Source organism: Schistocerca gregaria, chromosome 5 (genome assembly GCF_023897955.1).
Source record: "Schistocerca gregaria isolate iqSchGreg1 chromosome 5, iqSchGreg1.2, whole genome shotgun sequence".
NCBI lineage: Eukaryota > Metazoa > Arthropoda > Insecta > Orthoptera > Acrididae > Schistocerca > Schistocerca gregaria.
Window position 1 is genome coordinate 219,160,610 of NC_064924.1, and position 17,720 is coordinate 219,178,329.

Sequence of the window (17,720 nt, forward strand, 5' to 3'; positions counted from 1 at the left end):
AGACTCGCTCTGAGCGGCTTTACCCCGAGAACTCTTTAACTGATAATCAGACAGAGTTGGAATATGGATAGATTGTAGGCAACAACCCAACATACGGTTTCAATTTTAAATCGTGGGAAAATCTTCCGCTCATTGACCACAATATTCGAAAAACTAAAAACTGCTTAGCTTTGCTTCCACCTACCGTGTATTTCCTGTCAGAGAATCAAATTTCTGTACCTTTGCTGACGCCAAAGTTTCAGAAATTATACTCCTTCCGGAAGTTAAATCTTCTCGACATTCGACTTTTTAGCAAACAACGAGGCAGTCTGAGGGCCTCTGCAACCTCGCCATCCAATGACGATTATCTCTCACTACCTTTGCGCTAGCTGTTTCGTTTGCTTAGAGTGTATGGTCTGCATATACGTTTTTGTTTTTCGTTAATCGAATTTTTACGTTGCTCAAAATTTGAGTTACCTTTTAAACTTTTCATGCTAAATCAGGTCATAGAAACATGGACTTTGAAGAATTTACTTGTGACGAAAAATCGATTCCGGTATCTGGGGCCAAAGGTTTTTGTTAATCATCCATTTTGCGCTCTTGTGGACACATCTGAACAGATACTTTCATCTCCTAACACATATTTCTTTATATTTAACCGAGAAATGAAACACTAGATTCCGTAGATTTAGCTTTAACAGACTTAATGTATCGAAATATTTCCTTAAAAAATTTGATCCCCTTTACACACCCTTCGGGGTTGAATTTACAAAGACAGTGAAACGCCGTTTTTTGCGTTTCTTACTGAGAAGTCGAATACCAAGCTGTCGTAGACACGGCTTTTAAAATGCTATGACAATGAAATATTTTCATAAAACAATTCACTTCCCTATTTCATCCTCTCGGGGGCTGATTATCTAAAACCAGTGCAGTACGTATTTTTTGTTTCTAACAGAGAAGCCAAAACACAATTTCATAAATTTATCTTAAAAAATGCTTATATTATGAAATATTTCCATAAAAATTTTCCTCTCCTATTTCACCTCCTTAGGGATTTAATTTCCGAAGACAGTGAAACAAGTATTTTTCATTTCTAATCGAAAAGTAAAATAGAAATATTCATAGATTTTACTTTTTAAATGCTTTCATAATGAAATATTTCATGAAGCACCCCCTTAGGAGCTGAATTTCCAAAACTGCGTTTTGATTGTAAACGAGAATTCAAATATTAATTGTCATGGAAGTAGCTTTGAAAATAATTTAGTAGTTCTTTGATAATGATTTAATTTCACAAAAATTTCACCACTGTTAAAATTCCAGACACGCTCAAACGCGTATTTCTTTATTCCTGCCCGAGGAACTAACTTCAAAATTGCCTTATTAGCGACATATTTTTAAAAAAAATATCTTGATCCCCTATTTCACTCCCTTGGGGACGGAATACCGAAAAATCTCTTCTTAAGCGACACGTATAGTACAAGATCAATACACTCTGAAAATTTCATGTTTTTATCCTTAGTCGTTTGGGCTAGGCGATGACGAGTGGCAGTGAGTGAGTCAGTCAGTCGGGACATTGCCTTTGTAAGTAGGCTGTTTAGGCTTTTATGCTGGTAACGTCACGTAGCGCTCTGTATGAAAATCACTGTCTGTGCTGTGTGCAGTCTCTGGCTGGTTGGCATTGTTGGAAATTCGCTATTGTAGTGTTGGGCATTTGGATGTGAACAGCGCGTAGCGTTGCGAAGTTGGATGTGATCCGCCATCAGTGGTGGATGTGGGGAGTGAGATGGCAGAATTTTGAGAGCGGACGATCTGGACGTGTGTCCATCAGAAAGAGTAAATTTGTAATACTGGATATCATGAACTAATATATATATGATGACTTTGGAATATTATTAAGGTAAATACATTGTTTGTTCTGTATCAAAATCTTTCATTTGCTAACTATGGCTATCAGTTATTAGTGCCTTCAGTAGTTAGAATCTTTTATTTAGATGGCAGTATTGGCGCTAGCTGTATTGCAGTAGTTAGAGTAACAAAGATTTTTGTAAGTAATTCATGAAAGGTATAGGTTATTGTTAGTCACGGTCATTCTTTTGTAGGGATTATTGAAAGTCAGATTGCGTTGTGCTAAAAATATTGTGTGTCAGTTTAGTGTTGATCAGAATAAGTAAAGAGAGAAATGTCTGAGTATGTTCAGTTCTGCTCAGCTGTTTGAAAATCACATAACGTAAGAGGTTTATCAGCACAGTAATTCACTAATTTTTCTAAGGGGATGTTACATATGGTGACCATGCCAGGATACCTCTGATTTTTTCTTGTAGCTTGTGTAATTTGGGTAGCTATTGTTTATTGTTAGCGTGTAGTTGTAGAGAGAATCTCTTTTGTAGTTGTATTTTTTCACTGTAATATAGTAAAACAGTTGCAGCAAGCATATAGATTTGCACCAAGTATTTCGCAGCTGCACTTGCAATTAACTAGATATTATTTTCAGTGCTATGTTAATGTATTTTCTTATTTTATTCTTCGAATTGTGCTTTTCTGTGTTATCATGTGAAATATTGTGTCAATTATGGCGTGTGAAAAACGTAACACTAGGCTCCAAAGTAAATTGAGAAATGATAGTGACGACGAGCGTAGCTTATCAGCACCACTGTGTAATGAATTAACAGACATCCAACGTAGTAATTTGGTGATAGTGCATAGGAAAATGGACCGGGCGGCAAATAATGGTGTAGACAGTGAAACAATTAGTGAATAGGGAGGCATTATCGATCGATCGGTCGGCAACAGCTCGCTTCAGGAATCCGAAAAGACACGACACAATCTTCCAAATACTGTAGATTCGGTTTTTGCGTCCTCACCGTTTTCTCTAATAAGTCCTGACAAATTTTCTGATTTTCAAAATGCGAATATTGCCGGTTGAAATGCACTGCCGAATAGCACTAAGGAACAGGTTTCAGACGTCAGTGTATTGTTATTACAAATAATGCAACAAATGGAACAAAGGCTTCAAAAGTTAGACACAACGCTTGAACAAAATCAGAAACAAATGGGACAACAGCTACAAAAGTTAGACGCAATGGAACAAAATCACAGACTGCACACAGCACAGCCAGCGATTTTCATACTGAGCGCTACGTGACGTTACCAACATAAAAACCTAAACAGCCCACTTACACCTTATACAAAGAGAAATTAACTCTCAGCCTACATATTTGTTCACAGATACAGAATTTTGTTTCACACACACACACTTAAACTCTTTGGCATACACGCCACTCTAATATCGAAATTTCCACCCACAATTTTAAGACTCAGAGCACACGGGCTTAGATTCTATAAGGCAGTGGGGGAACGCGAATAGAAAGCGCACAGACCCCTGTGGGCGCAATTAGCGCACACAGAGACGCGGAAGGCCTGCCGGCAGATAAATCACGAGTAATTACACTCACAGTTAGCGGCAGATGCTATCTGGCGGCCCACGCCCGCTGACTCCCAGGCCAGGCCGCCTGGCAGCGAGCGCTCTGCACCCTGGCCCCTCTGCACCCTGCCGCGGCGGAGGGGGGGGGGGGGGGGGGGGGGATGGCGCCAGCGGCTCTCAGGCCGGGAGCAGCAGCGGCACCTACGTGTATCAGGCACCTCATGCAGGAATAACATCTATCACACCTCTTTCTCTCTTCAGAGAGTGGGATCTCACAACGCAGGCTTCCACGGCTTGCTTGTTTCTCTACATAACGTTTCACCAAGGGACTTGCCACAGTGGTAACACAGGTTCCCATCATATCACCAAAGTGCTGTTGGGCTTGGCTACCACTTGGATGGGTGACCGTTCGGGTATGTCGACCGCTGTGGACAAACAAGATGCGCTCAGCCCTTGTGAGGCCAACTGAGGACCTACTTGAATGATAAATAGCCTCTCTGATCACGAAAGCTGACCAGGGGGGGAAGGGCGGTGTGCTGACCACATACCCCTCCATTTCCGCATCTAGTGATGCCTATGGGATGAGAATAACACAGTGACCGGTCGGAACCATTGAGCTTTTGGAGGAATATACTTATGAGTTCCTACATCACATTTCTCCCACTAATGCTGGAGATTCATTCATTTATTTTCAGTTTCCTTTCAGTACAGAGAAGACTCATGGACCTTGGCTGCGAGTGGGTGTTGGCAGAAATCAATGAGTACAATTAAAAATTTGAACTAAAGTCTCTTGCTTCAGAGGCGGATGCTCTGATAACTGAGCCATCCAAACACAGTGTTCATTGGAACTGCACTAACTACCCTAGCATGCCTACCCTAGCATGCCCAAATTCTCAACTTATCCATACACTTCAAATATAGTGCCCCTTGCTGATTATCCTCATTACTCGCGGTATTTCGCCGATTCCCGTAAGAGTTCGAGCCTGGAGTGCGTCTTCACTGAAGAGATCAGGCCTAATTATGTATATATTTCGTGTCTGTTCTTTTGGACATATCCGAAAGGACATACACCACATATGTGTATTCTTTTAGTCTTCTGTCTAGATACAAGTACGGACCCACTGTTGCAGCTGGATTGGTTTAAACTATACGATTAAAGGTATCTGACCACCTATTAGTGTGCACCGTTCGTCTTTACGACAGCTTGAACTCGGCAGGAGACCGTTTCAGTAAAGTATCTGAATGTCTGTGATGGAAAGGCAGTTTATTCTTCCCCAACACCCGAAACCAGAGATTTTGTACAGGGTGGGACTCAGGGCAAGCGAGTTCATTTCTGCATTCTTACTGTCAACACACCATTGGCTCACAGATGCTGTTTTATGACAGTGTGCTTTGTCATGCAAACACAAAAGCCATCGATTCCGAACTGTTCCTCTACTGTGTGCAGTAGAAAAAGCACTCCGTCATCAAGCCACAAGCGGCCCATCGGGATCATCCGACCGCCGTGCCATCCTCAGATGATGATGCAGTTAGGCGGGGCGTGTGGTCAGCACATTGCATTCCCGGTCGTTATGATGGTTTTCTTTGACCGGAGGCGCTACTATTCGGTCGAATAGCTACTCAATTGGCATCACGAGGGTGAGTGCACCCCGAAAAATGTCAACAACACATGGCGGCCCGGATAGTCACCCATTCAAGTGCCAGCCACGCCAGACAGCGCTTAACTTCGGCGACCTGACGGGAACCGTTGTATCAACTGCGCCAAGGCCGTTGCCCGTGTGCAGTAGACAATACTGTAAAATGTGTTCATATCCTTCCACATTTAGCGTTTTCTTAAGTCCTATTAGGAGAGCACATCCCAACCATGAAAAAACACCCACATGACATACAACCACCTCCTCTGTATTACTCTGCAGGTACAGCACACGACCGAGCCAGGTGGCGCAGTTGGTGGCACACTGGGATCGCATTCGGGAGGACGACGGTTCAAACCCGCGCGCGGCCATCCTGATTTAGGTTTTCCACGATTGCCCTAAATCGCTCCCCGCAAATGCTGGGATGGTTCCTTTGACAGGGCACGGTCGACTTCCTTCCCCATCCTCCCCTAATCCGATGGGTCTCATGACCTCACTGTTGTCCCCCTCGATAGCTGAGTGGTCAGCGCTGCCGAATGATATGCAAAGGGGTCCGGGTTCGATTCCCGGCTGGGCCGGAGATTTTCTCCGCTGAGGGACTGGGTGTTGTGTTGTCTTCGTCGTCATCATGTCATCCCCCTCGACACGCAATTCGCCGAAGTGACGTCAACTCAAAAGACTTCTACCAGGCGGCCGGTCTACCCGACGGGAGGCCCTAGCCACACGACATTTCATTTCACCTCGCTGTTCGGTCCCCTCCCCCGAATCAAGCAACCAACCGACCAGTATAGCACATGGTGACAGGTAACTTTTTCCAGGAATTTGCCAAACATAAACTCTTCGATCGGGTTGTCGCAGTGTGTAGCGTCATTCGTCACTCTAAATAACTCGTTTCCAATCACCCACTGTTCATTTTTGCATCATCTCAAGCGTCGCTTAGCACTGGATGCAGAAATGTTTAACTTGAGTTGTTGCATCGTTGCACCCTGTTCTTTTAAAGTCCCGACGTACAGTCATTGTGCGAGCTGGACTGCTGATAGCACTTTTGGAGCTCATGAGTGATCCCTTCCTTTTGATTTTATGGGATTTTTTTAGAAACACTCAGTATAATTAAACAAAGCGGCATTTGAGGGAAAAAGAGTCTACATAAAATACTTACTTCAAAAAATGAATAATGTAAATTATTTAAAAAATCAATGCAGGCCACAGTCCTTTGACCCTCTGTCCCACAGATACATGTTCATCTGGAATCCAGAACTCACATGCTACTGGTGTAGTATTTTATGATGGACAGCTGCAGCACAAATTCTGAAATTTATAATTCTACACTGCAGTGTGCCATACAACATTAGGCTACATAGCAGTACACTACATTACTTGGTATCAGAACGAAACCATATTTCCTCATTTTGTACGGATAGTTGGGCCCTAGCGCATGGAGGTACATCTCAGGATTTCCCTAGAACTTAGAACTACTTAAACGTAAGGAACCTAAGGACATCACACACATCCATGCCCGAGGCAGGATTCGAACCTGCGTCCGTAGAGGTCGCGCGTTTCCAGACTGAAGCGCCTAGAACCGCTCGGCCACCAAACCCGGCGACTGTAGTGCATTGTCGTTTTTCAGTAAATACCTGACACTACGTACCGACAGGTAGTGTTATCTGTCTTGGTTGGAAGGCAGTATTAAAACCTTTATGTTTCTTTTATGTTAGGAAGGAACTGATAGGTTCCTATTCCTCTTCCTGGCTTGTCCAAGAATTGTTGCCGTTCTGTATAAAGGAAAGCCTTTATTCCTTTATTTTACGTGGCTCTTGAGCCCAATATCGCCTTTACCTTATCATATTACCCTTTTAGAGCTAATATTATTCATCCCTCACCCGTCTTGAAGAACACAAGAGCAATTGTCTTCTGGGCAACATCGATAAATCGGCAGTTGTAGATCACACTTTGGAATCAGGAAACCGCGAAATTCCTTTTTCCGAACTATACTTTTGTCAAGGTCCAGCCATTACAATGTTATGCCATAGAAATTAAGAAAATACAAAAACGAATTAAGAACTGTAATTAGACAAATTGTGTCTTCTGTAAGACAAACAGGATAATACTTGACGGTGCAACTTTAAGTTCCGAAACTGCATGATGATGTCACTATCTCATCGTTACGTGGATATGTGTAACTTTTGGGTAACAAGGCATGTCGGAATAAACTGTGACTAGGTCGCATATTTCGGCAGCCAAACAGTCTTTTGATGTGAGAGCAGTGATATTAGGTCCCCCTGCATCAATTACGTCTCTGGTGAGAAGAGTAGCCGTGGAAAAGTATGATACACTGTGACTGGAAACGAGAGAAAATAAACAGCGATCAGTAAAACCGACAATCAGACCGCGGCGCACTTCAGTCCACCAGACCGAACGAGATCATTTCATCTCGGCTCCGTAAAGAGCATAACCCTCTGGCTCTCTGCTACCTCCTGTGTCATGAAGAGCTTACAGAATGTAACGTATTTTTCGTCACTATAACAATGCGCCACATTTATAATAAATGTTGTTGACCTAAGGGTATAAAATGTTTTGACTGGTGATATGCCCTGTACTTCAAGCGATGCTTGGGCGAATGTAGCAGGATTATTAAAATTTCGTGAGGAATGTGGAGTCACTCACAAGTCGTTGGGGTGTAAATTTTAACGAATGAGTAGATGCCTCCTTCCTGTTTCCTGTGTCTCTGTTCCGGAAAAGTTTAAGTGTTTTTATTTAAGTAATCTTTATTTCATCAAGTAATACTTTATATTAAGATTACCGCAATTCTTTTATGTAAGAGGGCATGTGCTTCAGTTTATTAAGCGAAATACAATCAGTCATTCAGTTTTTATTTCTTGTTTTAATGTACTTGATATAAATATTTTTAATGATGTTGGGCGACACTGAAAACTAACGTTTCCTCTGCTGTCATCTCTTCAGAAGGCCCCTGATTTATACTCTGGATCCTCATTCCCTTCAAGGGTTGGCCTCCTGTTTCTTGCATTGTGCCTTTGTTTTTCAACTGACTTTTCAGATGCACTCAACACGTCTCAAGACGTGTTGAGTGAAGCTTCCTATTTTAAAGCCCACCGTCTCTACTAATTTCATCCTACCAACGTTCCCATCATTAACTAAAAGAACTGTATCCTAAGTTGCAAGTCTGTCAACTGTAGCAGATGAAGATGTGGTGTTAGGACATCGTTCCCGTGTGAGTGAATTTAGAGGCACAGAAGAGAGTCCAAGATGATCTATAAAACGAAAGAGTATATAGCACAGCCTTCTAGATGTAACCCGTGCAAGTTCGCTAGAAAGTAATTCACGGAATAGTTGTTCACCGAGCTCGTACTGAAGTGTTTCTTCAAAAAGTGGGCGTGGCAGAAAAGTCGCCCCCCACATTCACATCTACGTCTACACCTACATGGATATTCTGCAAATCTTCCTTAACTGCCTAGCAGAGGCTTCATCGAACCACCTTCACACTAATTCGCTGCCGCGCGGGATTAGCCGAGCGGTCTCAGGCGCTGCAGTCATGGACTGTGAGGATAGTCCCGGCGGAGGTCCGAATCCTCCCTCGGGCATGGGTGTGTTTGTTTGTCCTTAGGATAATTTAGGTTAAGTAGTGTGTTAGCTTAGGGACTGATGACCTTAGCAGTTAAGTCCCATAAGATTTCACACGCATTTGATTTGAACTAATTCGCTATTATTCCCCTCTCAAACAGCGCGCGGAAAAAAGCAAACATCTATGTCTTTCCGTACGAACTCCGATTGCCTTTATTTTGTTACCATGATCGTTTCCCCCTATGTAAGTCGGCGTCAACAAAATATTTTCACAATTGAAGGAGAAAGTGGGTGGTTGAATTTTCGTGAGTCGCACCATTGCAACGAAAAATGCCTTTATTTTAATGATTTTCGCCGCAAAACCTGTATCATATTCGTGATATTGTTTCCCGAATTTCTCGATAGTACAAAGCGTGCTGCCCTTCTTAGAACTTTTTAAATTTTATTTTTCAGGTGCTTTGGATGTGATTTTATCATCGAAACTTTGGCAACTTGCTGTCCACGAGTTCTACTAGTAAATAAAAAATAAACTGAAAATTGGTGTCCTCGGTCGGTTTCACAAACGTCCCCCGTTAACGTAGAATTTCACACGTGCTCGCACCCACCGTACCCTCTCTCCGGTTAGGACGCGTCACAGGGTGCAGAGTGCGCCGTCACGTTTCAGCCACTCGCGGCGTCTCTCGTCAGGTCACGGCGCCACAAATAGCGGCGCAGCCGTAACGGCAGCCGGAATGTGCCGGCAGGGGCGTCGGGGCCATCACGGGCGGCGGGGCGTTCCGCCAGCTTCTTCTCCCGCCGAGTCCTCGTGTCCCGAGTGCGCCGTCCTCCGGGGAAGACATTAATACAGAATCCGGGGGATGTCGACACGGGAGCGCGGGCCCGCGATTAAATTCCCGCCGCGCCGCCTTCATCTATAATACAGCGGCAGGTATTAGGCGGCCTGACCGCGGGGGTCCTACCGGCCCTGTCCGGACAGAGGCCTGCCGAATATTGATTGAGAGGACGCGTGTCCCCTCAGCTGAGCTGGGCCTTCCCTCGGGCCTACTCGGCACGCGCCCAGCTTCGCAGGAAGATCGCCGCTGGCGTCTCCCACGAGGTTCACAGTTTGAGGCGGATCGCCTCCTTTGAAGTTGCCGCTGACGGGACGTGAACTCAACGGTCAGGCGAGAAGTTCATGAAGAACAAATTTTACCAGATGGTAAGAAGGTTTTTCACAACTTTCAGCCGTTATATTCAATAAACATACTACGAGGGTGAGTCAAATGAAAACTGTTGTGTTGCCGGAAGTGCCAACACCGTGTTACGAGTGGAGGCCGAAATGCACGCGATTTAGCTCACGCAGGCTGGCGTGAGGAGGGAAGAACTATACTGACGTGAGGTATGGAACATGACAAGGAATTAGAATTCAGAAAGCGGACGTAATTAGTTTGATACTTAACTTTAATCCATTAATGATGAACGTCGCTTTTGACGGTACATGATTCACAATATTATATGTTCAGAATTCATTCTAATTACTGAATATGGCGCCTTGCTAGGTCGTAGTAAATGACGTAGCTGAAGGATATGCTAAACCATCGTCTTTGAAAATGAGAGCGTATGTCGGCAGTGAACCATCGCTAGCAAAGTCGGCTGTACAACTGGGACGAATGCTAGGGAGTCTCTCTAGACTAGACCTGCCGTGTGGCGGCGCTTGGTCTGCAATCACTGATAGTGGCGACACGCGGGTCCGACGTATACTAACTGACCGCGGCCGATTTAAAGGCTACCACCTAACAAGTGTGGTGTCTGGCTGTGACACCACAAAAACCGTAAATTTTTAATAACAAATGGAAATTTCGCGCCGTTATTCTGTAAGTTGGTAAGCGTGCTACAAACAGAGTGCAGAATTTCCTGTAGGCGGCAGCATAGCACAGATGCACACATACCGTCGCAGTATCCGTATAAAGATGGCCGCCCCACTTGCGACTTGCACCAGGGAAGAACGGCGTTCTGTTATTCGGTTTTTGCGTAGTGAAGCTGTCAAATCCATTGAAATTCACCGACGAATGAAGGTTCAGTACCGTGATGCATGTTTGTCACAACAGACAGTCTACTAATGGAGTAGGAAGTTCGCAAATGATGTGACTTCATTGGAAGATGCTCCTCGTCCAGGTCAGCCACAACGAGTTGTGACTCAACAGAACATTGCATCAGTTGAAGCCATAGTGAAGGAAAGCCGCTGAGTGACACTGAATGGCATTGCGGCATGTTTACAGATTAGTCATGCGTCAGCACACCACATTGTGCATAATGTGCTCGTTTCACAAAGCGTCTGCAAGATGGGTGCCACGGCAGCTGACTCCTGAAATGAGGGAACGAGGTGTTGATGCTTGTGAAGAACTTTTTCGGCGCTTTGAAAGAGAAAGTGATGGCCTACTTGCAAGAATCGTTACTGAGGACGAAACCTGGGTTCACTTCCATCAACAGGAAACGAAGCAAGCCTACAAGGAATGGCGCCATTCCTCATCACCGTAACCAAAGAAGTTTCGAACAGAACCATCTGCAGGGAAGGTTATGCTTACTCTCTTTTGGGACGAAAAAGGCGTCATTTTGAAGCATTACGTCATTACGTGCCTAGACGGACCACTGTCACCAGTGCATCATACACAGATCTCCTAAAAAAATCATCTACAGCTTGCAATGAAATCAAAGCGACGTGGATTGCTGTCAGCAGGCGTCCTTGAGCAACATGACAATGCAAGGCCCCATACTGCCCGTACAACAGTTGCAACAATCACAGACTTGCATTTTGAATGTCATCCTCATGCATCATACTCACCAGATCCAAGAGATTTCCATATGTTAGGAACACTCAGAGACACAATGGGAGGAAAGAACATACGTTCTGATGAAGAGGTTCGCCACGCGGTCCACTAGTGGTTGCGCGATCTACCAAAAGAATTTTTTTCTAACGGAGTTTATGCACATTGTAAGCTCTGGAGGACTGGCATTGTGCGTGGGGGAGATAATGTTGAAAAATGATACAGCTTTGTACCATTTCTGCACAATAAATAATATTTAAAAATATTTAAGGTTTTCATATGACTCACCCTCGTATCTAAGTTGTTTGACGTATCATACCAGAAGACTCACTTCTGACGATAATCAGTGGTCCTAGAAAAAGCGTTAGACAAAAAGGGGTGTAATAAATTTTTTGGAAACATCAATCTAATATATAGGTATGGATAGTAAAATATTTATTTGTGTATTCTACTTATTATTTTATTTAACTTGACCTTAATAAGGCTGTTGGGCCCTATTTTACATTGAACTAGGGTTTCAAACATGAAGTACATTTTTTCATCGTAGCTACATAAGAAATAACTATTTTAATTTGACAAATAGTATTAAAATGATTTAGGTGTCTATAGTGACAATGTGAATAAGTAATGCTATGAACTAATAAAGCTAATACTGGCACTGCTTCTACTTCTGCAGCTGGAACTGATCATGATAACAAGAGGGCTACTCAGAAGGTAAGGTACGATCGGGCGCGAAATGGAAACCACGGTGAAAATCCGATGAAGCTTTGCACAGATTTGCTGGACAAGTATGCCAGTCGATCGCGTCACGTGGCTCTTTACAGTTATGAGCCGGCAGTGACCACGTAAGAATGCTCCGAAAATAGTGTCTCCCACCAACTATGAGGTGTCTTGTGAGGGATTTCGCCTGATGTCATGCAGCCCACTTAACCGTCATGCGTTTCCTGCTTCAAGACAATTCTAGACCGTACTCTGCTGGGGCAACAAAGGTGTTCTATCACCCACAATGTAGTCCCTAAGTGGCTCATTCTGAGTTTCATCACTGCTCACATCAACCGCTGGCTGTGAAGACAACAGTCTGAAACAAAAACGAGCTGTATATCAGCGTAGAGAAATGGCAGAAAGCACAGGTGGTCGCCTTCTATGGAAAGCTGGCTCAACGCTTAGCAAGTGTCTGTCTCGGAGCGACGACTGTCTTGAGAATTAGCTGGAAGGTGTAGCTAACTGTTGCAAACAAAACACTTTTGATTTTCACAATAGCTTCTATTTCGCGACTGATGAGACCTTAATTTCCGAGTATCCCTCCTAAAAATAATAATAATTATGATACGACGGATATAAAATGAATTTATAGGCCTACAAAGTAGATTTTTCTGATATAGAGAGTTCTGCGGAAAGGAAATTTAAAGAGAGTCCACAAGCTAAGAGTACTGGGAAATAAGTTCTCTTTGGAACGAAGGGCGGTAGAAAAGACAGGGAAACCCGTGCGCTTGTCTGCACGCAGTCAGGATAGCTGTGAGTATGTTGGTGAATTATGATGAAAGACTCGAATATCACAGAAATAACGAATACAGGCATTCGTAACCAGTTTCGGGTGCCGTGAATGAACTTTTCTGAGAAAGACCTTGCAAGACAACATCCCTCTAACAATAATTGGGAATATGAGTGCTTGTACAAGTTTCTTTTTCATTCCAAGAGGGAGGAGTCTTTTATATTTTTGTTAGGCACGGAGAGATGCTGTTGTCTTCTTGCACATTACAGTTAAATGCTCAGTCCAATTTAGATTTTCATCTAATATTACTTCTAGCCTCTTTGCTGAACGAGAGAAGTTGATATTTCTGTCATTTAAGGTTAAAGGTGGTAGGAATTCACATTATTTCAGAATAATGAACCTACAATGACCAACCAGTACCGCTTGGGTTTTGGATGGGTTGAGACATACCCTTGTATCCGGAGCTCATTTCTATAGTACACACTGATCGGTACTGAGATTCTCTTTTCAGATTTATTAGTTTTCACGCAATTACAACTGAAGGTCTTCAAGGTGCATTTTTTATTTGCAGTAGAACAAAACTGATGACACATAATTCACGTGCCATGAAAAGACGCCTGATACGCCCTGTCTCCATTATGACTTTATTATGTCGCACATGACGCATTGCTGGCGAGACGTCAGTTATGAGCGAAATATCGTTTTATTTTATGGCCAATTTCGGTATTACTTTTTGTCAATTTTGGTGCTATTTTTTGTCAATTTCCTAGTTGTATTTTGCCATTGTTAGTATTATTCTTTGTAATTCTTGGTGTGCTATTTCGTCAATTTTGTTTTAGTTTATGATGGTTTCTTTTTGACGTATACTTTTTGGCTTATTTTATTGCTTTCCAGTATTATGTTGAAAAATTATAATGTATCTCTTAACTATGTTATGTTTACCGACATCAAAATCCTATTTACGTACGTTACAGAAAAAAGAATATTTACCCCAAATATAGTAAATACAACCAGTGAAAAGAGAAATAGCCCTACAACCATATACATGAAATTCTTCCAAATGAAAGCACTTTCACAACTCACAAGCTATCTTCGGAGGCATTATACTGCTGATGCACCAAAACTTGACAACAGCGAGAAAACAGCTGTCACGAGTCTATATTCTAACTCAGAAGTCTAATAACCTTCACTAAAACATTAAACATGTTTGCTTGCGGTCTTCGATGTCTCTTTGGGTACCTTTCATATTTATACTTGCGCACTATTATAGTATCCAGTTTAACTGATACGCTTCGTTAAACGGATCTCAAATGCGTACCACTTTTGTTATAGTTTTCTGCGCACAAGGTTGGTAAATGTGACGTTAGTGGTTAAAACTGATGGAAGTATAGTATTTTCTCTTGACGTTTAGAGCCGTAGCTCTTTACACAGGAAAATTATACGCCAGCGTCAGTTGTGCGAAAAAGTCAAAATCCAATTTCGATTCAATGACTGACGGTTACAAATATTAATAAGCTGTGAGCCGTAGATTAACTTTTTTTTATAAACAGGATTTGAAATATATCCTGAACTTCGTAAAAACAGCCGATTCCGAGTAATTTTCCTTTTCCTAGCGGTATCGAGATGAAAGGAATGTAAAATATGTACAAGAAGCAATAGATAACAATAAGAATGGGAGATTAAGAGAACTGGTCGGGTTAGCATGGGCGTAAGGCAGCGGTGCCATCTCTCTCCTCTACCGTTCTATCTGTTAATCGAAGGAGCAATATAAATAAAACTGAAATTGAAGCGATATCAGTTAACAGATTCACTGATGATACTGCTGTCTTCCATAACAGTGAGGCACGATGATAGGATCTGTTAAACGGAAGGAGCAGCACTGAAAAAGTCAAAGTTCAACCCCTGTAAAGCCACCCAAGTCGAATGTTGATAATGTGAATGTGAAATGAAAATGCAAACCACGAATGACAAGTAACCGAAGGTCAGGCAGACGTCACGTACTGACATTCAGGGACCGTCGAGTTTTCGGAGGGTTGAGGTGAAACATCACATGTTATCAGCGGAAGGAATCACTTGAGAGTACCAAAGTGTTAGCATACACGACAATGACTGTGCGTAGGGAGGTAAAAACAAAGGGGGACGACGGTAGAGCGGCTCAGCATAAGACATACTAACGTAGTCAGTACTAAGCAATGCTTGAGGTACCATAAAGAGCGAAGCCACTGGCAGTGAATGACTGGAAACGAGTGGTTAGGGATGATGAGCCACGCTATACCTGCAGCAATCCCGGTAGAAGATTTAGGTTTGGGTAATGCCTGGAGAATGTTGCCTGCCATTATTTGTATTGCCAACAGAGAACCGTGGAGGAGACGGTTTTGCGGTTAGGATATGGTTCGCTTACTGTGCTTAAGAAAACGCTAAATGCAGAAGGATATGAAAACATTTTACAGTATTTTGCACTGCGAACAGTAGAGGATCAGTTCGCAGGAGATGATTGTATCAGCACGACAATGCAATCTGTCATAAAACAGGTGGCCAAACGGTTCTAGGCGCTTCAGTCTGGAACCACGCGAACGCTGGAATACAGTTTACAGTTGATACATTTCAACAAAAATTGATATGGAATATTTACAAATCTCTTGTGAGACATAACATTAAACTAAGTACGATCATTATTGGTTTGTCCAGCACCAGTGAAACCTAATGCAGTGTGCAGTTAAAATATACAGTACACATAGTGTGTACTCTAACCAATAAACAAACAACGGAACTGCACAAACGGTGTGCAAAACAATGTAACTCATGTACATAGTATAAAAAACTAACTGTCTCACACATGTAGTAAGCGGTCTCTCATACAAACACAGGCACATGTATTTTTACATGCACTCACAGATGTACATATGTGTACACCTATATATGCACTATGTTGAGTGTGGTACATACACATATGCATTTTCACTGTACATAGAACACAAACATACGTCCATACACTCTACCACTCAAGTGAACAGGGTACATGCAGTATAGCTCAGGAGCCGTCCGCATGACTGCCCTACCTGTTATCAGGTCACACCAGCCTAGATCTCAGTTTGACACAGACCATCACCACCACACAGGCACTTCAAGTAGTTGTCAACCATGAGCGCCATAAAGGTGACACGCTGAACACTCTTCACCCATCCAAAAGTGTCACCTATGTCTGTACGGTTTGAGGACATATTTAAGTGGAGACCTACAGAGACAACGATGTGTACTCACTCACCTCAGCTTTCATCAATCTGATAACCTTATTTTTAGCTGGTTTTATGTTATAAATATTATCAACTTCATATGCAGTCAAGAATGGAAAAGAAAATTGAAAATGCGCCAGGTGACGATCAGTTCGGCTTTAGGAAAAGTAAAGACACGAGAGAGGCAACTCTGACGTTACGGCTAATAATGGAAGCAAGGATAAAGAAAAATCAAGACACTTTCATAGGATTTGTCGACCTGGAAAAAGCGTTCGATAATATAAAATGGTGCAAGATTCTGAAAAAAGTAGGGGTAAGCTATAGGGAGAGACGGGTCATATACAATATGTACAACAACCAAGAGGGAATAATAAGAGTGGACGATCAAGAACGAAGTGCTCGTATTAAGAAGGGTGTAAGACAAGGCTGTAGCCTTTCGCCCCTACTCTTCAATCTTTACATCGAGGAAGCAATGATGGAAATAAAAGAAAAGTTCAGGAGTGGAATTGAAATAAAAGGTGAAAGGATATCAATGATACGATTCGCTGATGACATTGCTATCCTGAGTGAAAGTGAAGAAGAATTAAATGATCTGCTGAACGGAATGAACAGTCTAATGAGTACACAGTATGGTTTGAGAGTAAATCGGAGAAAGACGAAGGTAATGAGAAGTAGTAGAAATGAGAACAGCAAGAAACTTAACATCAGGATTGATGGTCACGAAATCAATGAAGTTTAGGAATTCTGCTACCTAGGCAGTAAAATAACCAATGACGGACGGAGCAAGGAGGACATCAAAAGCAGACTCGCTATGGCAAAAAAGGCATTTCTGGCCAAGAGAAGTCTACTAATATCAAATACCGGCCTTAATTTGAGGAAGAAATTTCTGAGGATGTACGTCTGGAGTACAGCATTGTATGATAGTGAAACATGGGCTGCGGGAAAACTGGAACAGAAGAGAATCGAAGCATTTGAGATGTGGTGCAATAGACGAATGTTGAAAATTAGGTGGACTGATAAGGTAAGGAATGAGGAGGTTCTACGCAGAATCGGAGAGGAAAGGAATATGTGGAAAACACTTATAAGGAGAAGGGATAGGATGATAGGAAATCTGCTAAAACATGAGGGAATTACTTCCATGGTACTAGAGCGTGCTGTAGAGGGCAAAAACTGTAGAGGAAGACAGAGACTGGAATACGTCAAGCAAATAATTGAGGACGTAGGTTGTAAGTGCTACTCTGAGATGAAGAGGTTAGCACAGGGGAGGAATTCGTGGCAGGCCGCATCAAACCAGTCAGTAGACTGATGACAGAAAAAAAAATCGCTGGTATGTTGAATGGTGTATTAGGCTGGTGAAAGATGAGAAAAAACCGTGGCCATTACCTTACCAGTTGAAACCATTTTCGTAGAATTTCTCGATACACTTTCACCAGCCTTTGCCAGAAAAGAAATACATAAATAAAATGTTTGTGAAATCTTATAGGACTCAACTGCTAAAGTTATCAGGTCATCAGTTCCTAAGCTTACACACTACTTAACCTAAATTATCCTAACGACAAACACACACATATGCCCGAG